This window comes from Natrix helvetica (genome assembly GCF_964273705.1).
Source record: "Natrix helvetica genome assembly, chromosome: 6".
Classification (NCBI taxonomy): domain Eukaryota; kingdom Metazoa; phylum Chordata; class Lepidosauria; order Squamata; family Natricidae; genus Natrix; species Natrix helvetica.
Genome location: NC_138553.1, coordinates 36,242,111 through 36,268,602, shown reverse-complemented (window position 1 = coordinate 36,268,602; position 26,492 = coordinate 36,242,111). Strand labels below are relative to the sequence as shown.

Here is a 26,492-nt window from a genome sequence, read left to right as displayed (position 1 = left end):
AGTTTGTTTCTTATTTCTGAATGTATTACCTATAAGACCAGTAATACTAAAATGTTGTTTCTCAGAAAACAATGTATTTTATTTTGTTTGAAAATAGAGAATTTGATACTTTTTTGAGCAAGAATCATGTTAAAATATATAAAAATGCAGTGTCAAGATCAAAACAAATTAATTACTCTCTGTTTTGTGCTGTTGTAGCACACCTATAATACTGTGATCAGTTCTGGCCGTGTTTTAGGAAAGATACTGACAACATATGCAGAGAAAAATAGACAAGATGATAAAGGACCTCAAAAGAAAAAAAAAACATAAGGGACTATTTAAGATGTCGGATAGGCTTAGCAGGAAAAAAGTGCAGTATATATGCTAGGTCTGCAAAGTTGTAATGGAGAAATTCAGAGTTGCTCCAGATAGTAGGATAAGTAACAGTGGGTTTAAACGATGAAGACATTTTGATTGGCCAAATTCCTAACAGCAATACTTATTTAACAATGGAACAAATTACTCTGTGAAGTTGTGGATTCTCATTTATTTGAAGTATTTAAACAGAGTATGCATGGCCAACTTTTAAGGATGCCGCAATAGTGGATTTTTGCACTAGCACCACAGGGATCGGGGGTGTCAAATTCATGACACAGCCTGTGACGTATCACAACTTTTTTCCCCTTCGCTAAAATGGGAGTGGGGCGTGGCCAGTGTGTGATGCATCCGGTGTGAGTTTGACACCCCTGATATAGATGATCTCTCAGGTAACCTCTAAACTTTATATTATTTGATTGTTTAGAGGCAAACTTGATGTAGTATTCATACAATTAGTACTTATATGAATGTTGAAAATTCAATTATAGGCATTTTGACAGCTGATTAGGATTGAATACTTGTGTGGAAGTTGATAATGGTGGTGAGGGTACCATTTGACCCAAACATAAGTTACACATTAGCTTTAGGGAAGCTAATTATGCAGACGATCATATTCCTTAAACACTGGGAGATCAACAGTTAAGTGATGGCAGAAGAAAGAAGAACTCAGCGCCAGACGAACAGGTGAGTCCACGAAGGAAGTGAGCGGGGTGAGGGGTGAGAGGGAACAAGTTATTCCAGCAGAGGGTTGTTTTATTACAACGGTCGCGGAGAGGGGGGGATGCGAGGACAAGAAAAGATCGCAAGGTCGGTTGGGAGACCGTGGCTGCTGGCTACGCCTGGTCGTTTGTACCAACCCCCGCAGCCTAGGTGGTCAGGAACTACAGAGCCAGGGCCTGAGGCTGATGCTCTGCAATGCAAGGTCCGTGACCAACAAGGCCCCCCTCATTAATGAGTTGATCTCAGAGGGGGAGCTGGACCTTGCAGGGATAACGGAGACCTGGTTGGGTCACGAAGGTGGCTTACCCCTCGTGGAAATGTGCCCACCGGGTTTCAGTGCATTCCATCAGCCTCGGGCCCTGGGTAAGGGTGGTGGGGTGGCGGTAGTTATACGGGATTGTCTAGAGCCGAGGGAGTTCACTGTTCCTCAGATACCCGGGTGTGAGTCGCTGGGTATGAAATGGGGCCCAGGGAGGCAGTGGGGTCTGCTGATTGTATACTTGGCTCCTCGCTATACGTCAGCAGCCCTGCCCAAGCTCCTTGAGCTGGTCTCAGAGATGGCGGTTGAGATACCCAAACTTTTGGTTATGGGGGATTTCAACCTGCCGTCGACGGGAGCAGCGTCTGAGGTGGCTCGGGAGTTCATGGCTTCCATGACAGCCATGGGCCTGACCCAACTAATTCAGGGCCCCACACACGAAGGCGGCCACACACTGGACCTTGTCTTTATATCTGAGCAGTGGACGAGTGATCTGGGAATAGGGGATTTAGATATTACGCCCCTGTCATGGTCAGATCACTCATGTCTCCGGCTGGACTTCCCTGGCGCTACCCTCCACCGCGAGGAGGTGGAGCCAGTTTGCTCAAGCTGGTACCGCCCCAAGCACTTGATGGAACCGGATAGGTTCCAGACGGAGCTTGGGCCATTACCTGTAGCCCTGACCCGCGCTCGGTCGGAGGACCTAGTCGACGCCTGGAATAGGGCGACGGCGGGGGCCTTGGACCGGGTTGTGCCTCTGCGACCTCTCCTACGGCAGCGACCCACCCGGGCTCCCTGGTACACCGAGGAGCTAAGGGTGATGAAGTGCCATAGGAGACGTCTAGAGAGCAGGTGGAGGTCCTCACCCTCCGAGTCTGACCGAACACAGGTAAGAGCCTATTTACGGACCTACCTTGTGGCATTGAGAGCGGCCAAACGTAGACATTGTGCCGCTCTCATTGCGTCTGCGGATAACCGCCCTGCCGCCCTGTTTAGGGTGACCCGCTCTCTCCTGTCGCAGGAGACGCGGGGGGCACGCTTGCAGGGAAGAGCAGAGGAGTTTGGGGAATATCTGCAGGACAAAGTCGCTCAGATCCGGAGCGGATGCCCCCCCCCCAGTGGACCGGACGAGCTGTCAACAGTGAGTCTTGTGAGTCCACTCTGGGAGGAGTTTGACTCTGTTGCCCCCGAGGATTTAGACGGGTTGCGTGGACGGCTGCGACCCACCACATGTTCAATGGACCCGTGTCCCTCCTGGTTGGTACTGGCATCCTGGGAGGTGACGCGAGGCTGGCTTCTGGGCCTGGTGAACGCCTCATTGAGTGAGGGTTCCTTACCGACTGCCTTGAAAGAGGCGGTGGTGAGGCCCCTACTCAAGAGGCCTTCACTTGACCCAACGGAGCTAGCTAATTACCGTCCAGTCTCCAACCTCCCCTTTTTAGCGAAGGTTGTTGAGAATGTGGTGGCGCAGCAATTTCCACGTCGCCTCTATGAATCCGTATATCTAGACCCACGCCAGTCCGGCTTCCAACCCGGGCACAGCACAGAGACAGCCTTGGTCTCGTTGGTTGATGATCTCTGGAGGGCCAGAGATAGAGGTTGTTCCTCTATCCTGGTCCTATTAGACCTCTCAGCGGCTTTTGATACCATCGACCATGGTATCCTATTGCGCCGGCTGGAGGGGATGGGAGTCGGAGGCACCGTTTTACGGTGGTTCGGCTCCTACCTCTCCGGCTGGATGCAATGTGTGTTGACTGGGGGGCAGAGATCAACCCCGAGGCCACTCTCTTGTGGGGTGCCGCAGGGGTCGGTCCTCTCGCCCCTTTTGTTCAACGCATATGTGAAGCCGCTGGGTGAGATCATCCGTGGTTTTGGGGTTGAGTACTATCTGTACGCTGATGATACTCAGTTGTACATCTCAACCCCAAGCCACCCCAACGAGGCTGTCGAAGTGATGTCCCGGTGTTTGGAAGCCGTCGGGGTCTGGATGGGGGACAACAGACTCAAACTCAACCCCTCCAAGACTGAGTGGCTGTGGCTACCCGCACCTCGGTTCAGCCAGCTGATTCCATCACTGGCCATAGGGGGCGAACAATTGCCCCCTGTGGAACGGGCGCGCAATTTGGGCGTCCTCCTAGATGCCCGGCTGTCAATGGATGATCATGTGGCAGCCGTGGCAAGGGGGGGCGTTCCACCAGGTTCGCCTGGTGCGCCAATTGCGCCCCCTTCTGGACCGGGATGCCCTACGCACAGTCACTCATGCACTGGTGACGTCTCGCCTGGACTACTGTAACGCTCTCTACATGGGGCTTCCCTTGGGACGCGCCCGAAGACTGCAGCTAGTCCAGAACGCAGCCGCGCGGGTAGTCATGGGGAGTACTAGGTACTCCCATGTAACACCTCTCCTGCGCGATCTGCACTGGCTGCCTGTAGTCTTTCGGGTGCGTTTCAAGGTTCTGATTACCATCTTTAAAGCGCTCCATGGCATAGGGCCTAGTTACCTGCAGGATCGCATCCTCCCACACACATCCCTGCGGCCAATTCGCTCTCACAGGGAGGGCCTTCTCCTGGTGCCGTCCACGAGGCAATGCCAACGGGCGACACCGAGGAGTAGGGCCTTCTCTGTGATGGGCCCAACCCTCTGGAATGACCTCCCCCCCGACATTAGAACCACTACTGACCTCCGCTCCTTCCGACAGAAATTGAAGACACACCTGTTCCGACTGGCTGGTCTGGCATAATTTATAACGTCTACCTCCTGGCATACACATTTTTACTGGTTTTTAGAGGGATAGTCTCTTTTAAATTTAATCTTATATGATATTGGGATTTTAAATTTTGTATATTCTGATTTATTTATTTAGCTGTACAGTTTGGCATATTTTTATCCTCCTCTCATATACGTATTTATGTATTTATTTATTATGTTTTAATTTGTTGTATTTCGATACGGACTGTACACCGCCCCGAGTCCCTTTCGGGAGAGGGGGCGGTCTATAAGTGCTAATAAATAATAATAATAATAATTTTAGCAAAATATGAAAAGTTATAGGGGACTAACTCAAGTCCTTATTGCTTCATACTCTGCTCCATAACTACCATTGGTATTCTTTTAGCAGTATAAAGTATTAATAAGAAACTAAATTATATTACTGTAGCTTATGCCATATCTGACTGCCATGTCACAATCTTAACCTGTTCTGTTCTTAATTCAGTTCTTAATGTAATTGTTTTCTAGAAGAGGTGTAAAGCTGAGTCTCAAATTTGATAACCGTAAGATAGTGCCTTAGAAAATAACAAAATCAACTATTAGTAGACCTTAAGGACAACATAAAAGTATAGCAGGAAGAAGTGGGAAATATTTCCTATCACTGCAAACATTACCAATCTTTGTACAAGTTGGTCATATTGATGTCTGGAAAAACAGAAAGATTTTTCATTCAAATGAATTAAAAATTATGTTTCCACATGAAAAAGAATTGAGTCATATGTTCAAATTACATTCTTTATTATGGATCTAGACTTACAGACTATTTTGCAGTGCTTCCATTTCTTTCCTGTGGCAGATTTAGTGAGTGATGGGACAAAGTGGGATTTTGTCTGTCCTTGGCTGTTCAATATTTATATGAAACTATTAGCAGAAATCATTAATTAATTTAGGATGAAATATTAACAATATGCTGTTGATATACCGTATTTTTCGGAGTATAAGATGTACATTTTTCCCTCAAAAAAGAGGCTGAAAATTTGGGTGTGTCTTATACACTGAATACTGCCTTTTTTGCCTCCCAAAGCCCCGCCCCTTCACCAAAATGGCCATGCAGAGCCTCTGGGAAACTTTTAGAGAGCTCCTGGGGGCTGGGGAGGGCAGAAATGAGCAAAAAAGTGCCCTACTTTTTGCTCAATTTAACCCCCCCCTCAGCCCCCAGGAGCACTGTATAAACTTCGTAAAGGCTATCCATGCCCTTTTAAAAATGAAAAACGGGCCCATTTTTGTGAAAAATGGGCCGTTTTTTGCTCGTTTTTGGCATCCCCCCAGGAGCACTCTGCAAGCTCCCTAAAGGCTACTCATGCATTTGGGGGGGATGGGCCCGTTTTCGCGAAAAACGGGCCGTTTTGGGGAGTTTTGCAGAGTGCAAAAACTTTTTTTTTTAAATTCCTCTTCAAAACCTTGCTGCGTCTTATACTCCGGTGCATTTTACACTCCGAAAAATACGGTAATTACACAGATATACCTGACATGCATTGGAGAATTTGACTTCATGTTTAAGGATTTAAAAGGGGTGCTGAATGAAACGAAAGAAGCTGAAATTGAACTCTTGCAAGGTTGGAATGCTATCCAAAAATGCCTTGTTGTCAGTCACCTCCTATTCTGACTCTGAATGAAATTGCAGCATTTTGATTTTGGATAGGTTTCTGAATGCAATTCCAAGAGTTGCTTTTAATTTACAAAACTGTGCTTTGGTGTTCTGGCACCCCACACTAAACTCTTAGGAGTACCACCTAATACTTTAGTATTTAATAAAGGGAAATGTTACAGTTGACTGTGATTCCATTTGGATGCTGGGGTACCATGAAAAAGTCACTGAGTCACTGAGATGCCAAGGGAAACTGGGAAAGTTATAATGATCAACATGTGTCCCACTTAGTAAGTGGCTTGGGTAGCATCCACTCTGTGGGCTTTTGGGAAGGTGTAAACCAACATAAGACTCTAGGGTGTTTGTGTCAACATTAGATTTAGGCTGAGTGTCAGCTTTTGTTAGCATTTTTATCAAGGGAATATATTTTACAACCTCATTTTAAATTTTAATTTGTAAACTGTTGGGAGTTACACTAGAATATATAGTGTATATTTTATGTCATTTCATGTTTTGATTGCACCAGATATTGGATATTATTGTCATTGTTGCGTATTTTAGGTGAACCTTTTCTTTATTTTCTATTTTTATTAAAATTATTTTTAAGTTCCTAAAAAGGTGTGTCATATTGTCATATATTTAGTTTTTAGGACATTTATTTATTTTTAAATAGAAATCTGTGTTTGATTTTGTAAAAACACTACTTAATATCAAACCTTTCTTCATCTTCTGAAAGAAATTGCATTATTTCCATCTTCATTAAGAATTACTCAGTAATTTCTACAAAACATGTTTGTATTTCATACCAAATTGTTTTCCTTCTAACACATATTCCGACTGTTAAGAACATTCTTGTTCCAGACACAGGAGCTTCAAAGACTCTTAGCGTTGTGATAAGTGAAGATAATAAATTAAAGTCTCCAGTATATACAAATATGTTATAAGCAGCAGACTTGATGTCGACGTTAGGATTAACATATTCTGATATGGTTAATTTTCTTAACTTTTTGTTTCTTCCCAGTTCCCGCTGCCCTCAAAATCCTTGGTTATTTGAATTTCTTTCTGATCATTCTTACCCATCTTGCATTAGACTCCTTAACTGCTCAAAACTATGAGATCAATAGCAAGTTCCCCTACCTTGATCTAATTGGTCAGGTACTGGTTGGAGTATATGGCCTGTGAAATCAATCTCAATGGTCTTTACTCAGCTGATCCCTATAGGGAGTGAACCATCACATTATTAACAACTGATCTGTTGAGTGACCTGGTATTTATGCTATGCAATTTCTGATAGTCATATAACAATTTACATATGAGCTGACTATGGGCCACCAAATGAGATGAAGCAACGGCTACCTTGCCTGAGATGAGAGATAAGGACCCAATAAGAAGTAAAAAGTTAGATGTGAAAAAAACCAATTTCCACAGTATTACGTTTGAAAAGTGGCTGTTTCGATAATCCAGCATAATTCTTAGAATCCCTGGTCAGAAGACGTCGAAATAGGAATCAATGACAAACCCCAAGACTGTCCTGAATGCTGGGTGCTGTGGTTTCTATAGCAACAGAAACTGAAGATGTCAGAAAGAATAACTGAGAAACTCACCTATTTAACTACTGGATGCTAAATTTACCTTGAAAATATTTTGGTCTTATTTTTTACCCATTCAGTTTCCTTTTTTTTTTTTAAGTTATGAGAAAAGTAGTAGGTTGCCTTTGCAGCAGCAAGATATGGAAATAATCAAACATCCTGGTACTGTTAACATTGCAAATAGGTGCTTCTATTCCTTGTTGATGCAGAAGATAAGGACTTACTTCCTCCCTCCCTCCCTCCCTCTTTAGGAAGAGGGTTCCTCCCTCTACCTTATCCCAGGGACGTGCGGTCAGGGGAGGCAGGGGAGGCAGAGCCTCACCTCTCATCATGAAATAATAATATATAATAATAATATATATTTCCTCCCATCCCTTTTACACGGCTCCCGCTAAGCTCCAATAAGGAGAAGAGCCTTTGGGGAGTGAAGAGGAAGAGGAGGGAGGTGGAGAAGCGCGCGCGGGGCGGTGCCAGCTGGGCAACCAGTGGAGGCAGGAGGGTTCTCGGAAGCACCAATAACCTTCCTGCCTCCGCTGTACTTTGCGTGCTCCTTGTGACTGCAATAGACGTCCAGAAGTGGCAGGGGCTGTTAGGCTGGAAGCCCAAACCCCATTAGCCACAAAAGCTGCTTCTGGACATATATTGCAGTCGCGAGGAGCGCGGGAAGTCCAGCAGAGGGAGGAAGGTTCTCGTCGCTCCCCAGTCACTTTCGTGGCTTCGTCATCAAGACGAAGTCTGGGAGCACCGACAACATTTCTGCCTCCGCTGGACTTTGTCTTGATGATGTCGCCACAGCTGCCATGCGCAGATGGACGGAGGTAACCAGAGTGACACCGAGGCAGTCCGGCGGATGAGCAACCGAGGATCATGCTGCCTGATCCTCCATCACTCACTCGCTCGCTCTTCGTCCGCCCAGACACCTCGGCGCCACTCTGGTTACCTTCGTCCGGCCGCGCCCAGCAACTACGACAACGTCATCAAGACGAAGTGGCTTGGAGGCGAAGTGCTTTTCAGTGCTTTTCTGTGCATCTGGCATTTAGGTAGATAGCCGGATGTCCTAAATGCCAGGCGCACAGAAAAGCACTGAAAAGCAGCTGCTGTTGAGGACTGCGGAGGGCGAGCCGGCGGAGCGCGCTCAGGAAGGCGGGAATGGGAACACGTGTGCTGGAGGCTGAGGCAGCCTCAGCCTCCAGCACACGTGGTCCTATTCCCCACCTTCCTGATGACGTCACCAGCCTCACCACCCATAAACCTCACCGCACGTCACTGCCTTATCCTTCCCTCCTAATTGTGACAAATAGGAAACACTCTTCTACTGTAAGTCTGAAGTGCTCAAATTATTCAGACTTTTGAGTTGTGCAAGTGGTGGATATATCCCTTACTCCCTTAGGTTTTTTCTGTTCATTTTGAATTTGTTTTAATCATTTAATTAAAGTGAAGAACAGAAAAAAAAGGAAAAAAATATTGTGTATATACATGCACATGTCTGTATAAGATAGTGAATGCATGTATAGTTTTACAGAGTTCCAATAAAGCATGACCATATTTGATTATACCTGATGATATACAGTCTATATTTGTAAATAACTTTCTTAATTTCCATGTAGACACATAATTAAAAAGAACATAACATATTACAGTATTACAATATTCAAATTCAACTTAAATGAAATATAAATTACAGTAAAAATATTCTGGGATTTCCCCCTACCTCCCAAATTACATGTATTTGAATAAATATTTCAATGAAATATTATTACAGCTCCAACAAACAGCTCACTTCTTTTCTATACAAAAGTAACGAAAATTGTGTCTCCTTTGTTTAAAGTCTGAAAAAAACCAAAACAGCAGGCTGTCTAAGAGTTCTGGTAGATTGAAATTGATGAGCTCAGTCATCATCATCTCACTAACCTTCCTTCCATAAGTGGGAAAGATCGCTATTTCCTTCTGGTTTGGTAGATGTCCTGATGAGAAATCTTGTGTTACCAATAGCTATGACATTTCCTCTTCCTTCTAAACATCCAGGCAGATTCCACATGTATGTATTCATAGTGGTAACCCAGCTTCGTTTTCCTAGTGGTAGCTCTTTCACTTCCTGAATCCTGACCTAATCAAGTTTCTTAGTGGTGCCTGGGAATTGGCAGTTTAGAATATTATGCCCCTCCTGAACTATAACACCAAACCAAATGCAAAACAGAATTTATTAGGGAGGTGATTGGTAGTTCATTTCTTGCAAAATGATTATGCTGGATGGGAAGAGAGATATGGTTGGAATTCAGACAATCTCCACCTGGAACCTTGCTCATGTTATAGTGCGCACAGTAACACATCAACACCCAGCGTTTGATGTGTGGTAAAGATCAGTACTTTTGTACTAACATATTTTTTATTTCCAACTCCAGAATGGGAGAAAAGCAAATTATTACCAACCTAAGTTACCCATGGGCTCTGTTCAAAACAGAACAAAATAAAACAATGATTTTCTTTCATTATTGCATTGCTAATTCCTATTTAATGTTATAATCAACTATTTTTCCAAGATATTTTTCATGCATCCTTCCCCAAGTGGGATATTTTACATTCTGAATCAAAGCATTTTTTTGTCTCCTAACTACATAACTTTGCAGTTGAATGATTTAAAAATATTTTTTTCATTAAAGTTCTCAAGGCATTTTTTGGGGTCAAAGTTAAGACTTTCATGATACCTTACTCAAAATATTACTCAAAGTATTTTAGTGTTGTATTTCCTTTTTTTGAAGCTCTTTACTCTTTACTCAGCTTCAGCTTCTGGTCTTCCATGAGTCCCAATTGGTTTCCCATGTGTTGTTATCCTTTGCTGCCCCTTCCCCACTCCCATATTCATGTCTTTAGTTTTCCTTTACCAAATGTAGAACTTCGTATCTTTCTCATTTAAAATACATCTTGATGAATTTTGTATCCATGTCAGCATTAGATACTGTCCTCTGCTAGTGTGATTGGAATCCCTCCTTCTGTAAATGTGTCAATCATATTTTCAAACTTCTCATTGAGATCATGTGTAAATGTGTTAAGCCTAGAATAGATCCCTCAAATATACCACCTAATTGTTCTTGCATTGATCTATGTTTTTGGATACAGTCAGTTCTGTTTTCATCTAATATTAGCATTGTGTAGCCCAGTTCCTTCACCTATCACTAAACTAAATTCTTGAAAGATCCAGCACATTGAAAATATAGCCACATTACTACTTTTTTTTTGCTGTTCAGAAGAATTTGAAGAGACAAAATAGATTTAGTAGTATTTTAAAGGACTTACTGAACTTAAGCTGGCCACTCCAGTTCTTTGGAGTATGTAGTAGTAAGCAAAGGAATATGAGCAACATTTCATCCTGGGCATTATATGACATAGGATACTGGCCTAAATAAAATTTTTATTTATTTTTTATTTTATTAGCAAGGCTTTTAGGAATACAGTTAACGTATAATCAGTGGGCTCATCTAAGTCATTATTAGCAATGTTCAATAGCAGAAATAGCAAGAATTTAATTTAAGATTTTCATTGAACAAGAGATGCCTATTTTCAATGAGCCATATGTCCTTTCCAATGTTAGTGTTGTCAGACTTATTTATAGTTTTAAAAAGAGATATGAAAGTTGAAAAAGCAGTAGTAGCAGTCCATTATTTTGATAGCAGGAGCTGACTTTTACTTTTCTTTTATATCCCAATATAATGATTAGACCAGGTCTGCACAAATATGCCTGCAGGCAGCATATATCCCACCAAAGAGCCTTGTGTGGCTTGCCACTGTTTCTTAAAAAGTAACCAATTTGCTGCTGCTGCCCAAAAAGAAGCTTTGCCAAATATCCTCAAGCCTCATCATGGCTGCCAGCATCAGTGTTGCCCCTGCTCTGCTAGCTGCCAAACAGCTGATCAGTGTGCCTGGTATTCCAAGTTTTTTTTTTTAATGGCTCTTTCTCTTGTACAGTTGTGGAGGGTAATTGTATGTATGGATATATGGTAGTATCAGGGATGAGATGGTATTAGTGGTATACTTGTATACGACTTCCACACTTACTTATCCACTCCAGGCTTGAGGAGAATAACTGGAAATAAATCATGTTGGCATAAGTTCAGAAACTATATATACTGATATATTTATATGTATGGATGTTGCTTACTTTGGTCACATTATGAATTCATACTGTAAAAATTATCTCTATCAGCACATGGGAAATGTTTTGGTTCTGGCTTTGAAAATTGATTTTATGATTTGACTCAAATTAATTTATATACAGAGTAATTATGGAAAATCATTACAGGATGTGCTTGTTTTGGAAAAATATATATACAAATAATCAATGAAAAAGTTTTTAAAGAAAGAAATATGAGCAAAATACATAGTGGCCAATATTTGTAAGACGTATGTGAAAATGATACCGTAGAAAACGTTTGTTTAAAATATATTTACGTGTGAAATAGTGAAAAAGCAAGGTGTCACTTCTTGTTGTGGATAATGCTACACAGAAATGTAACTATTTTTCACCCAATCATTATTTTAGTATAATCCAATTACACATTAAGATTTTACATGGAAATACTGGTGATATCTTGGCTAGATGAGAAAAAACAAGTGTTTTTTATGAAAAGGTATAATAACAATCTTAATGTTAGTTTATTAAATATATACTTATAACAGTAAATGCAACTGGATCGTCTATTTTCAAGGTGTCTTCTAATTATGCTAGGGCTCTCTATTGTACTTCCTGGACATTAATACTCTCCTTTATTGGGGAAATGAACAGTTTATCCCTTATAACCTACCCTGATTTCTCAAAACCAGCCTAAGATGTAGAGAAAATGTTTTCCTGTCACAAATGCTGAAATAATATTCAGTTGCTAATATGATGGTAAATAAGTGGCATCATGTTTTTTTGCTATTCTGGAATGGCATTACTATTAATGTCCACCTGTCTAACTTACCAACATCTGGATATTCGGGGTTCAATCAATATTTAGTAATATTGCATATTTGCCTATAGAAGGCACTAGAATCAAACTCTCTCTGGGTAGGACTAGAGAAATAATTCTTTTTAGAAGCCTTGAAACTGCCAGTGCCAATCAGCACGGATAGTATTGGATTAGACAGGCGTCTAGTTTAACTGAATAAAAAGTAGCTTCCATGATGCCTTATTTAGCAAAACTATAAGATACTCACAAGTTTGAGGTGTCAATGTGAATGTTTGGGAGGAGGCAAAGAAGAAATGGGTGAAATGTACTGTATGTCCTGATGCAAAAAATATTTTAATTTTTCTATCAAATTTATAAGCCACTCATTTTACAAGATTGAATTCTGAAAAAAGTATGTTTGAATTAGAGAATGCATTCATACATGTATTTAAAAAGATTTGTGAGAAGGATGTAAGGATTTTCAAACTGAGATTACTGAATATCATAGCTGGTACTAACTCTGCAAGAAAGAAATCAAAGTCCTATTTGGATTTGGAGGTGTTCATGATACAATAGGCTTCCAGTTCCCCAAACAAATATTCCAATATACTAAGGAAAGAACCGACTAAAATAGTAATTCTACAGTGACATATTAAGTTATGTTCATAAGGTATTGTTCTTGAGTGCTGTTGCTTTATTAGAATAATGAATACAGTTTTATTACTATTCATATATTATCTGGAATAGAAACAAAGAATCGTGCCCGGATTTTTACATTCTGAATTTGCATGTAATCATCCACATGCTAAATTTGAAAAATAGAATAATTTATGATGATTTTTTTTATTTTTCCCTATGAAAAAATGTATTCATTATTGCTAATTATTTAAAATATTTTCATTCTTCAGTCACAAAATTACTCAAAAAACCTTAAAAATTATGAGTCACAGTAATTATTAGTTACAATTCTTAATAACATATTTCTAAAGATAGCACAAGATAAAACTTGAAGCTTGTATCACATTATAGTATATTTCATTATTTATTTATTTTATTTATTTGCCATTCCTTTCATATCCAACGTCTTAGGGTGGCTATTTTACATTAGATATTGGGCACATTGAGTAATCTCATTTAACATTTGTTTGGGATTTATGACTTTCAATATATAATAAGATAAAATATAATTGTTCATTCTGTATTTTGTATGTTATTTGTGGTATTATTGTAACATAAATGGGTTCAGAAGTATATACAATATTTGCTTGTCAAGATGATTATCTGCCTGCTGGATACAAGAAAATGGATAAAATTACTGAAATGCAGATGGACTTTTTATTCTACAATACAGTATTTCCCAAAGGATATGAAACCAGTTTTGGGTGTCTGTTACAGCTGACCTTTGAAAGAATAAATTAGGTTTTTCAAGCCTTCTCTGATGTGTAGCCAAAAGGGAGCTGTCTAGTTACATGCATTTTTAAACATCTGCTAGGAGAATCTAAGATCAAAATGCAAAATCTTTGACTCAGCAGTCGTCCCTTGAGGAAATGGGAAATCTCTGAACTTATAAAGCTGAAGCACTTTCAGGCATATAGTATTTTCTACACAGAAAATTGTTTCTCATTGTACTTACTGTCTACTAGAAGTGTCAAATTGATCAAATAGAGCATTGCAGTACAAACCTGAAGCAAATATATAGGATAGAGAGAGGGAGGGAGAGGAAAGGAGAGAGAGAGAGAGAGAGAGAGAGAGAGAGAGAGAGAGAGAGAGAGAGAGAGAGAGAGAGAGAGAGAGATTACATTTAATTTTTGTTTCCTTATTGTATAAACCATGAAAGCTTATAGTAACGTGTATGTGGTTTTTAATTTTTTTTCTTGTGCCTGTTTCAGAAATTAAACTGAGAAATAGAATTTACTTCAAATTCAGTATTCCAGTTTTATACATTTGAATTTGTCTCCTCTAACCAAATGTTTTACTAACTCAACATTTTTATTGAAGTAATATTAATCTATTGGAAACATGTTATGCTATTGATAGCCCTTAAGATGATTATCAATACATATCTGATGATTTTTCAGTGGCTAAATTCACACAATAAATTAAACCATTGTTTGGTTTTGGCATAGAAAGCCATGTGAAACTAGTAGTTTGATTTGAAAACAACTAATATATCTTAATGTGTCTCTACTCAGATAATGGTAATTTATTTTACAAATGACCTATAGAAAACTAGAGCTAAGTATATTGTGTGACCAAGAGATTGACCATACCAAAGATTTATTTCTTATAGTATGCATTTCCAATCTTTTAGTACAACTGTATATATATCCATTTTGTTGTTAACATGGTGTAAAGCTATTTTTGCAAACCATAGAAAGGGAATAAATTAAAAATATGAGATTGAGACATTAGATTAAAAGAATAGGAAATATAAATCATGTTTATACCAACATAATTCACTAAGTAGGAAGTCCTTGACTTACAACATCCTAACAGATGCCATATAATCTTTTATTCAGGTATATTATTTTGCATGGTTTCACAGCCAGACAATATGTCTGTATTTTTATTTATTTCATTTCATTTGTTAATTCATACACTTTATTTTTTGGTCTCCTAATATATCAGGTCATAATTTATGTATACCTTGCTAATTATCATACAGGCCTGTGATATTAGTCAAGACTGCCTATTATGGCTTTGGACAATCAGAATTGTCACATAATATTTTTTTTAGTAAAATAGTAAAATAATCATATAGGCAGTAATCCTTCTCGGTGAGAAACTCGGTTTTACCCCATGCAAGCTTATTTCGGGTATCTCTAATCCTGATACTAACTAAGGTACTTTTGCTTTCATATCCACAACATGGATTAGATAAAGTTGTTATGCCCAACACAGGTTTGGGGGTTTCATTTTCTTCTGTCTCCATTGATGCCTCTCCATAAATAACCAGTTTTCTGCCTTACCAGGGACTATCAGTTTTCTCTTTCTAGGAAACCTGATTACAGAAGGGCTGAAGATTTTTTGTCCATTAGCTGGAACCATTGGTTTCCCACCCTCTGGATTTATCACTGTCACAAAAGGAATGGTACTCTTTTGCCCATTGCCTGTATCTCCTGTCCCTCTGTTACTCCCTTTTATTTATAGACATACCAGTTCATTTCATCATTTTTATGAACATGCCAGTTTGTCATAAAAGCGACTGCCTGCAAAGGCTCTTGGATTGGGGCTGAAAGGCAAAAGCGGAAGCACTATGCTCCGTCCCATATTTGGGTAGACCAGGTTGCCCTAATAGACCGGTCTCACCAGAAAAAACACTTGATCATGTTCCTTTTATTTGAAACCTAGGAAGTGGCTACATAATATATCTTTAATGCAGTGATGGTGAACCTTTTTGTTGTTTGGTGCCAAAAATGTAAAGGTGCGCACACAATAGTGTGTGTGTGTGCCGGCACTCAATCAAAGTGCATCCTACATATGCATGTGTGCATAACCTGCCCAACTCCCCCCCCACGTACCCCACACTGCTCGCCTCCATACTGAGCTTGATATTTCTTTCACGGGGCCTGCGAAAGCTGGTTCCAGGAAAGCCTCCAGAGCCTTGGCAGGGCGAAAAACGGGCCCAACGGGCCAACTGGAAGTTCAGAAATGATCCATTTCTGGCTTCAGGAGGACCTGCGGGGGCTGTGGGAGGCTGTTTTTGCCCTCTCCAGGCTGCAAGAAAGCCTCCGGAGCCTGGGGAGGGCGAAAAACAGGCCCAACTGGCCAACTGTAAGTTCCAATAGGCCCGTTGAGCATGTTTTTTGCCCTCCCCGGAAGCTTTCCTGAAGCATGGGGAGAGCGAAAACAGCCTCCCCTGGCCCCTGGAAGCTGGAAACGGATCATTTCTGAACTTCCAGTTGGCCCTTTGGGGCTCTGGATGCTTTCCTGAAGCCTGGGGAGGGGAAAAGCGGCATCCCCCGGCCCTCCGGAAGGCTGAAAATCACCCGATGCTTGCATGAGCACTGGAGCTGACTGCTCGCTGCCAGCAGATACGGCTCTGTGTGCCACCGGTTCGTCATCACGGTCCAAATGTGGGGGTGGACAAAAGCGAAAAGGATGAGAAAGAAGGAGCAGGCAAGTGGAAATAACTTTAAGTTCTTCCTGATCTATTGAAGTTGCAAATTGTTAATTATTCAGCATTTATTCCAAAACACTGGTGATCAGTTTGTCAGAGGCAGGAGTGTTTGAGTACCCCAGGAGACTAATGTTCATTTCATTTCTCTCTTCTATAAAAAACTTAGAATGCAATACCATCCCTTACATCTTGGCTCATCCTTGTGACTGGTTCTTCATCATATGTATCGAAATGGGAAGTTTGGAGGCTCTAATGCCTTGTTGAATTCTTCAATGTCTATGAGCATATATTTCTACTGACTTCCTCCTTTTTCTGCTGAGAGTTTGCAGTCAGCTATCATCTTTCTACTTTCAACATCCTGTAAAAATTGAAAAGAAAAGGGAGGTTTGAAGGTGGGAGCAGAAGGATGGAAAAACAGTTCTTTTGATCTCTAGAAATTATTCTTAAACAAAACAAAGGTTCAAGTTTAATATGGATTCTTGGGACAAAGCAAAGCTTTGTTGCATTTTGCTCTCTGAAATATGATGCAGCTTGAAATACAGAAATACAACCTGAAATAATATATTCATTCACAGCATATACCTGTTCAGATCTTTAGGGCTGCACTCATCGGCGTCTCACAACTAAAAGATCTTTCTCCGTTGTGGCTTGCTTGGAATTATCCTTTTTCAGAGGCTAGATTGGAATTGACATTGGCTGCCTTTGATACCAATGAGGAAACACTTTACTTTTTCTGTGCACTTTTAAAACACGTTTGTAGCCAGATGATGACTTTGTTCCTTAAATGGATTTTATTTTTGTCAGTGTTGTTATTGTGATTTTTAAATTATTAAACATTTAATTTAATTTTACCACTTTGCTTTGTTTATGTTGTAGACTATAACTCTACCATTATATCTTTGATGTGGTAGCTAATTTATGAATCATTTTAATGAACAAATTATAATGCATGTAAATCACTCCGGCAGGACAATTAATAATTATTTCAAATAATTTTACTCAGATGTGTAAATAGTTACTTTTGTGTAGAAAAGTTTTAATGACTTCCATTGTCTTCCAATGTTATTGCAATTTTTACTTCTAAATGCTGATAGTTTTCAATAATCATAAGAGGAAGAGGGGCTGGAAGAGTATGCGTGTGCACAGGCGGTGAGTTTTAAAAACGTCTGAGTGAATCCAGGAAGAGGGAAGAGGCAGAGGGGCTGGAAGTGTATGCGTGTGCACAGGCTGTGAGTTTTATTTGTAAGGGTAACACAGTTTAATGAAAAAAAATATAATGGAAAAGAAATATATTTCAGAATCTGTGAATAGATTTCATTGTAATTTCATTTTAGAGCTAACTTACCTTTCTCCTTTCTGAATTTTAGCTTTATTTGAAATGATATTTTACTAGACAGTTTGATTGATGATAGCTGTGTGTCATCGAATTGGGGTTTATCCTTAGATACTTTTATGTATCTACTCTTAGTTAAATTTTCTTCAGATGTATGTTCAACTTGATCATTCAGGTCTTCCAATAGTACACCAATGCTGCTATAATTAAGTCTATTCACACAACTACTAGTTGTCCCCTCCTTCTCTTCTCTTCTCTCCTCTCCCCTCCCCTCCCCTCCCCTCCCCTCCCCTCCCCTCCCCTCCCCTCCCCTCCCCTCCCCTTCCTTCCTTCCTTCCTTCCTTCCTTCCTTCCTTCCTTCCTTCCTTCCTTCCTTCCTTCCTTCCTTCCTTCCAAAAAGCGTGTTCTGTATACAGTGTGCAAAAAACAATTTGTGCCTCAAGTGAGAACTCTAGAATTATTTCTTCTTTGATCCATGTCTTTGTTTTCCAGATTACCCATAGTGTTCTTAGAAGTCTTCCCCAACACCAGAGTTCAAAAGTTCGAGTTCAAATGTTCAACTTCTTGCTTCTTCAAAAATTAACTTTTTTTTTTATAGTGGTCACAAAGAAAATTGTATTCTGCATGATTCTGAAAGGTCTTAACATTAATTGTTACTCTATCAAGTGCTAGTCTGTGGCATATTTTTCCTTGCTTGTTTGGATGGATAGACAATCCTAAAAGGCAAAAACTTCCCACCACTTGATAATCAATTCTAACGCTCATCGTTGTCATTAGTGTGTTCTTATTTACGCTTAATCCTAGGGATATATTTAGCTATGTTAATTAATTTTTCATTATTGGAGCTTCCAGATTATTTACATTTTCAGCTATCAAAATAGTATCATCAGCATAGCACAAGTTAGTCATGTTTCTTTTTCCAACTTATAGCTCCTAGTTTTTGGAGTTCTACATTTTCTCTCATGGATTTATTTCTATCTTAAAAATTAATGCTAGGCAGAGAATCTCCCCTGCATTTTATATCTCATTCACTATCTTTGCTTTTGAAAGAGAAGAACATTTAGACAAAATATTCATGGATGCAGGTTGGTGTTCTTGCAGATAACAAATTGCAATTAATATAATTTTCTTATATTAATTTTGCTCCGAAAGAAGCATTAGGTCTTATTTTCAGAGAAATACGATGCTAAATGCATCCGTGTGGTTGACAATCTTAACTGGGCTTATTTTGGGCATAGGGCTTATATTACGAGCATCCTAAAAATCACGCGAGGCCTTATTTTCCAGTTGGGTCTTCTTTTCAGAGAAACACGGTATGCTTCCTTTTGTTATACATTTTTTCAGTGGGCTACAGTCTCTCTGGCTTTCCCTGTGTGAGTTAAATCCTCAGAGAAAATATCATATAGTTCTTTTTGAATGTTATGCTAATTTCATTAATCAAAAGATTCCTAAGAAATATCTCTTTTACCAAAAGAAATGTGAATAAATTGTACTAATCATTTAGTTATTTTCTTTCTGACTTCCTATTTACTAGGACTGGTAATATCCAGTTTGAGACCAAAGCATATCAGTGTATAGATGTTAAGATACTGAAGTAATATTATTTAACATAGGAAGAATAACATCTTAATCTTGGAACATTGTCTTAGAATTCTAAACCATAGTAAATTGTAATATAATATAAGTTTAACCTTTGGAGGGTTGATTAACTGTAAAAGTATAACACTGAATACTTTTAGTATTCTGTTAATCTAATTTGTTTTTAAATATTGTGACCAAAATATTTTATTATAATTAAGTATTAGAAATTGAACTGCATATAAAAGTATTTATTTTTCAGTTGATATAATTCTTTATTGGCCAAGTATGATTGAACGCATAAGGAATTTGTCTCTGGTACATACAAGCAACAAGTGATAAAACATGATCATAATTATCATAAAAATATAACACTTAGTGATAGTCATAGGGTGCTAAACAAGCAGTCAATATAAATAATACTAGCATACTAAATAAAACATTATAAATCGTAAGACATAAGCAACAAAGTTACAGTCATAAGAAGATAAGGTAATAGGTAATACGAAAGATGAAAAGAATAATAGTAATATAGTCCTACTAGGTAATTTGACAGAATTGTGGGAATTAGTTGTTTAGCAGAGTGGTGGCATGGGGGGGGGGAGGGGAGAAACTGTCCTTGTGTTCTAGTTGTTTTGGTATCCAAAGCCCTATAGAATTGTCTTGAGTGAAGAAGTTGAAACAGTTTATGTCCAGGATGCAATGGGTTCCACATCCCTCTTTCTGGCTTGTACAGTATACAGGTCCACCGTGGAAGTCAGGCTGGTAGCAATGGTATTTTCTGCAGTTCTAACTATCTGTTGAAGTCTGTGTCTGTTGTTTGGCAGTGGTGCCAAACCAGACAGTTATAGAGATGCAAATGACAGACTCAATACTTCTTTTGTAGAACTGTATCAGCAGCTCTTTTGGCAGTTTGAGCTTTCTGAGTTGATGCAGGAAGAACATTCTTTGTTGTGCTTTTTTGATGTTAGGTGTCCATTTTAAGTCTTGAGATATTATAGAACCTAGAAACTCAACTGTTGATACTGATGATGATGGATTGAATTTTGATTTAATTTTGAAATGACGATTTGAAATATACAGGCATTTCATCTATTTCTGCTTCCAATACCTTTGAATGGTTTAAAAAATAAATTTAAAACAAAAACAAAAGAATAAAAAACTGTCAGTAATATTTTAATGACTTATACCATCTTATTCTCTTTTTAAACAAATTATTAAGGCATTACACATATGAAAAAAACTAATACAAATATAAAAATGAAGGAATTAAAAAATAGTGTAGAAAAAAATGGAAAAGAATTAGAAAAGACAGAAAAAGCGGAAAATAGCAAATATAGAGGTAGTCCTCAACTTATAACAATTCGTTTAATGAGCAATTCGAAGTTACAACAGAACTGAAAAATGTGACTTATGTTTGTTTTTCACACTTATAACCAGTGCAACATCCTTATAGGCATGTGATCAAACTGCAAATACTTGACAACTGGCATGTATTTATGATGGTTACAGTGTCCAGGGGCAGGGATCATGTCACCCTTCTGAAAAGCAAAGACATTGCGGAAGCCAAATTCCCTTAACAACTGTGTTACTAAGTTAACAACTGCAGTGATTAACTTAACAATTGTGGCAAGAAATGCCATAAAATGGGGCAAAGCTCATTAAATAAGAGTGTTGTTTATCAATGAAATTTTTGGGCTCAATTGTCATAAATTGAGACTATCTGTATGCACACACACATATACAACACATGTATCTGTGTGTTTGACTATGTATATATAAGTTTCCTCTTCAACCTACTACACGTTCTTAAACTATAACATATGATCTCTCTCCTTTCCATATCTTCTATACTACTCTATCTATAAACAAATCTCTAAAATCTTGTCATTTAGTAAACTCCATTAAGTATTACCAGAAATAACAACAATCTATTTTAACTTTGAACAAATAAACTAATTCTATATTCATTTTAGCAATCTTGGTCTTTAATTTCGTCAAATAATATCTGAGAACTTGATTTGTTTTCCCTACTACTTTTTTCTATCTCAGCAAATCTTTTAAAACTTTACCAGGTCTCTTTTGTAAATCCAATATATAAAAGTTATTCAAGTTACTTTCTGGTTTGTTATTTGTATGCCCCTTTTAATTATTAAGTCATCAGCCAGGTTCATTTGTATCTCCAATATATTGTCTTTTTCCAGATCATTTTGTAGCCTATTATTTCAAATTCCACATTGAAATCAATTCCAGTCTTGTCAGAAGAACCTGTTCCTCTAACACAGTGTTTCTCAAACTTGACAACTTGAAGATGTCCGGACTTCAACTCCCAGAATTCCCCAGCCAGCATTCGCTGGCTGGGGAATTCTGGGAGTTGAAGTCCAGACATCGTCAAGTTGCCAAGTTTGAGAAACACTGCTCTAACATAACATCATTTACACACAATTTCTCTATGATGGCAGATGTTTTTGAAATTAACTTTTTAGTTCATTATCCAATGAGTTCTACTTAGCTGGACAACAAATCAAAAGGGGAACAAAGAGACCAGAACTCCTTCTCACCAGCAATCAGCATCCAGAGATTAACATGAAGATTAATATTAGACCAAGAATCAAGCAGCAAACAATATACCAATCAAGCAACTGCCAAACAAGCTAATAGAAAACAGTCCAACCAAAGAACCAGCAAGACCACTCTCCCCAATACTGATAGGGCAAGCCATTAGAACAGGGGTCCCCAAACTTGGCAACTTTAAGACTTGTGATTTCAACTCCCAGAATTCTCCAGTCTGGCTGGAGAATTCTGGGAGTTGAAGTCCACAAGTCTTAAAATTGCCAAGTTTGAAGACCTCTGCATTAGAATATGAAATGACAGCAAACCCCATTCCCTACTAGCACTGATGATGTCACCTAGTTTACCTAATGAAATTGTGCAAGAAAACAGCCAAGCTCAGAGGCATCAAAGAATCTGCCTTTCATCCCTGAACTACAAATATTCTCCTCTATCAGAACTTTATGTCCATATGGGAAAAATTACAACTGTGAGATTAGATGGAATCCATACTCTCAACTAAGCAGCTGACCACCAAAACCTTGTCTCTTCAGCCATCTGAAGTGCATGTGGGCTATTGCACTTCACACATCCTTTTTCTCTGGAGAGATTTTGCTATCCAGGATCTAACTTTTGGTCTTTTTAATGTAAAAAATATTTTTGTAAATATTTGAAATGAAATAAACATTAGTAAGTGAGATTTCATGTTCTTAGTTCTTATGTTTTATAAATATGTCAGTTTTGCTGTGTTAAGGTTTGCTGAATTTTTAAAACACCCCCCCCCCCCCAGCTAAGTATGTATGTGCTTATGTGTGAATTATAATTTTCAACTTCACCTAATTTTGCAAATAATTTCCATAACAAAATGTATTTCCTGTAATGTTTTTTCTAAACAGTTTGGATATATTTACCTAATATATATTTTGTTATTGCTTGCAATAACTAAACTGAACTAAACTGAACTAAACTGAATTGTGAAATTCAAAGAATGGTAATCATAATTACAAAGTACCAGTTTGTATATTATTGTGAAACAAATATAAAGTAAATGCATTTCTGGCATTTATATTATAGCATAGTATTCTATATTAACCCCTTTTCTATTTAATGACTCTTCATAGCATCCTTAAGTATAATTTGATTACGCTGTAGACGAGAAAGCCAGCACAATCAGCTTTCCACAAAATATATGGCCTTCAATTGTTCCACAGGGATGTAGAAATGATCACATCCTTTTTATGCTGATTAAAATGAAACAATTGATAGAGCGGTGGCTGCAGTGTAGAATCCCTCCTGACAAGATCCCAAGTTGCTAACTGATAAGAGGTAGTGTAGCATCACATTACAGATACTGTAGTGTCCTTGTTGCAGTTGAGCAGTGTCAGATCTATAATCAATAGAAAAGAAGATGCAAGCGGAACTCAACATCTTGTTCCCAAAAACAGTGATGCAAATAAGCAACAATAGCTTGTCCTAATCTGCATCTAGGCTCTGTTCATGAATATCCACCTAATTGTTTAGATTGACTGTTGGTTTATCTAATTCCATGTTTCTGATTCTGTCAATCAGAGATCAATTGGCAGATAAGCATTTGATAAAAACTGGATTTTGATGGGCGCTTTTGCACCCCGACAAATTGCAGGGGAAATACCAACTTGCATTATCCTATAGGTTGCACAGCTGGTATGATAAAAGAACAGCATAAATGTAAGCTGCTTGTTGGTATGCAGTTAGTAAATAGATAGGAGTTTCTGTTTCAGTATATAGTGAAAAAATAAAAGTGGCTATATCACTCCTAAATATTATTTAACAGATTTATTGGAAATCTTTTTCTTACAATGATATTTTTAATCTTTGTATGTTGCTCAGAATTGCTTTGAAACTGTAGGGCCCTAAAAACTGAAACAAATACATTAAAATAAAAAGGGTGGGGTTTTTGTTTAGTTATTTTGTATCTTGGCTTAATTTATTCACTACCAGGAATATTTGGAGTGAGATAATTAACTTATAAAAATGAATATTGTAATTATTGTGAACATTTCAGTAGAAGATCCCTCTTTGAATTCCTTTATACATCTCAACTTCACACATACATATTTTCGAAGACTTGCAGAGTTAAATTTTTGTCTACTCTGACAGTGCCTGGTTTAGCAGTATTGCACATATTTTAACAATTTCTTTTAGATTCCATGTTTCTAAAATAAGGTAAAATACAAGTAAATATTGTATAAATGATTTCATGAATGTGTAGACTGAATCTACGGGGACAAGCTCTAGTGAATTAATGTGGTGTGAAAACTAGATTTAGTACAGTGGTAGATTTCAAAAATTTTCACTACCGGTTCGTAGGCGTGGCTAGATGGGGGGCATATGACTGAGTGGGAGTGGCCAACATGGCATCACTCACGCCACACCACTCAATCACACGATCCACCACCAAACCACGGCCACAGGAAAAGGTAGGAAAAGTTTTGAAATTTCTATCTATCTACTCCCACCCCCATTTCCCCATCTTTAGCGGCCCCATCCCACCCCATCTGCCACCCCCAAATTGCATCCCACTGCGAGACATGCATCTTACCAGAGTCTGGCAGCTCCATCACATCTCTCAGCTGTTGTGTGCGGGGAAAAACCTTGCACATTAAAGAAAAACTTTTCTTGAGTGTGAGTCAATGAACTTCTTGATCTCACAGGAAGTTTTTCTTTACTGTGCAAGGTTTTTCCCTGCACACAATGGCTGAGAGATGCTCGCAATGGGGCACAATTTGGAGGTGGTAGGGGATGGGGAGGGGCGGGCTGCGAGATGCACATCTTACCAAAGACTGGCAGGCCTGGATCTTGCGGTTTTTTCAGGTTTTTTTTTTTAAAAGCCTCTCCAGACGAGCTTGAAAACTTCCAAGGTTGCTTCGGGAGGGGGCAGTCGGGCAGCATTTCCCCCCCCCCTTCCCATGTGCCTGCAGCCTTGGAGCCTGCAGCCTTGGAACAACTTGGAGCAACTCCCAGCGCTTGCATAGTAAAGAAAAACTTCTCATGAGTGCGAGGCAATTAACAACTACTCACACTCGTGATAAGTTTTTCTTCACTGTGCAAGGGCCGGAGGTTGCTCCAAGACTGCAGGCTCTGAGGCTGCAGGCGCCTGGAGGGAAACACTGCCCGATTGCCCCCTCTCAAAGCATCCTCGGAAGTTTTCAAGCTCGTCTGGGGAGGCAATTTTTTAAAAAGAAAACTCCCCAAAAGCCACAAGATTCGGAGCTGCAAGTTTCCGGTAAGATGTGCATCACATGGCCCACCCCATCCCCTGCCCCACCTGCCACTCTTCGCCCCTACCTGGAGGAGGATGCTCCCGGCACAAGGAGACCAAGAGGGAGGCTCAAGGGGGCTCTCCACCCTAACCCAGAGGTGGCCAGGAGTTGCTCTCACCCTCAGGCAACAGCTCCACTTTCCCCTCTCCTCAAGCCTGGCAAGGAAGCCTTCTCCTGCTGCCCTCCTGTCATATCCACGCAAGGAAGGAGGGAGAGAGAGAGAGCCGGGCTCAGCCAAGCTGCCTCTCCCCGAGCCAGAAGCAGCAGCAAGCACCAGGCCACCATCCCTTACGGGTTAGCCTTAAACTCCACCCCACAATGCCTGAGAAAAGGAGCTTTATTTTCTAGTTCACGCCGGGGAGCGTTGCAGTCTCTGCTCCTTTTCTCAGGCTGCCTCTGGATTAGGGTGGAGAGCCACCTTGAGCCTCCCTCCCTCAGTCTCCTTGAGCTGGGAGCATCCTTCTCTGGGTAGGGGCGAAGAAGAAGAGTACCGCCCTCCTCCTCCTCCTCCTGTGGCTCCTGCCCAACGCTCTCTCTTCTCTCTCCCCTTCACCTCCCCACACTTGTTTACTCATCCCAGAGAGTTCGGGTTATGACACCGTCCGTCCAGCCACCTTCCTCATCGGTGTCACTCCTGAGCGAACGCTTCTGCCTCGGCTATTGTGAAGAAGCGGCGGCTCTGGGTGCACCACACCCATTTCATTCTCTTGCAAAGCGGCTCTCAAAGAGAACAGAGCAGGCATGATGCACCCAGAGCCACCACTTCTTCGCAACAGCCGAGGACATTTTCTGCTTGCAGCTCCAGGCGGCGGCGGGGGTGAGCTCTCAGCTGTTTTTCCACTGGTTGGAAAAAATGCTGAGTGGGATCCTAGCTCACCTTTCACCTGCCACTTGGAACTCACCATACCTGCCCCACCGCTGCTTGGAGCTCCAGGCGGCTGGCAAAGGTGAATGAGGATCCCCTTCAGCATTTTTTCCCACCAGTGTAAAAAATGCTGAGAGCTCACCACCGCTGCCTGACGCTTAGAGCTTGCTGCTGCCCCCTGCTGCTGCGTGGGGAGGGGGGGGCTAGGCTAGTGCCAATGCTTACCTGTGTGTAGGCAGGAGGAGGCAGTTTTGTGGATCCACGTGAAGGTGAGGCAGGGCGCGCATCTGAGCAGGCCAGTTCAGGGGCATGGTCAACTAGCCATCACTATCGGTTTGGCAATCCACGCCTAATTACCACTCCTAGTTCTCCTGAACCGGTCCGAACCGGGAGCAACCCACTTCTGATTTAATATGATCAGAAACAAGCAGCCTCTTTCTGTTCAAAAGTAAGAGGTCTCAGCTTCTTAGGTATCTCAGGTAGGAAAACAGTTTCAATAACTGAACAATTCTTTCATTAATATAGCTTGTATT

General features: G+C 40.0%; 1 long non-coding RNA gene across 1 annotated transcript in view; it reads left to right on the top strand.

The window, feature by feature from the left end:
- LOC309394757 overlaps nucleotides 1–26,492 on the top strand; it is a 41,263-nt gene that overhangs the window by 8,077 nt on the left and 6,694 nt on the right. The gene's annotated exons all lie outside the window — the stretch shown is intronic.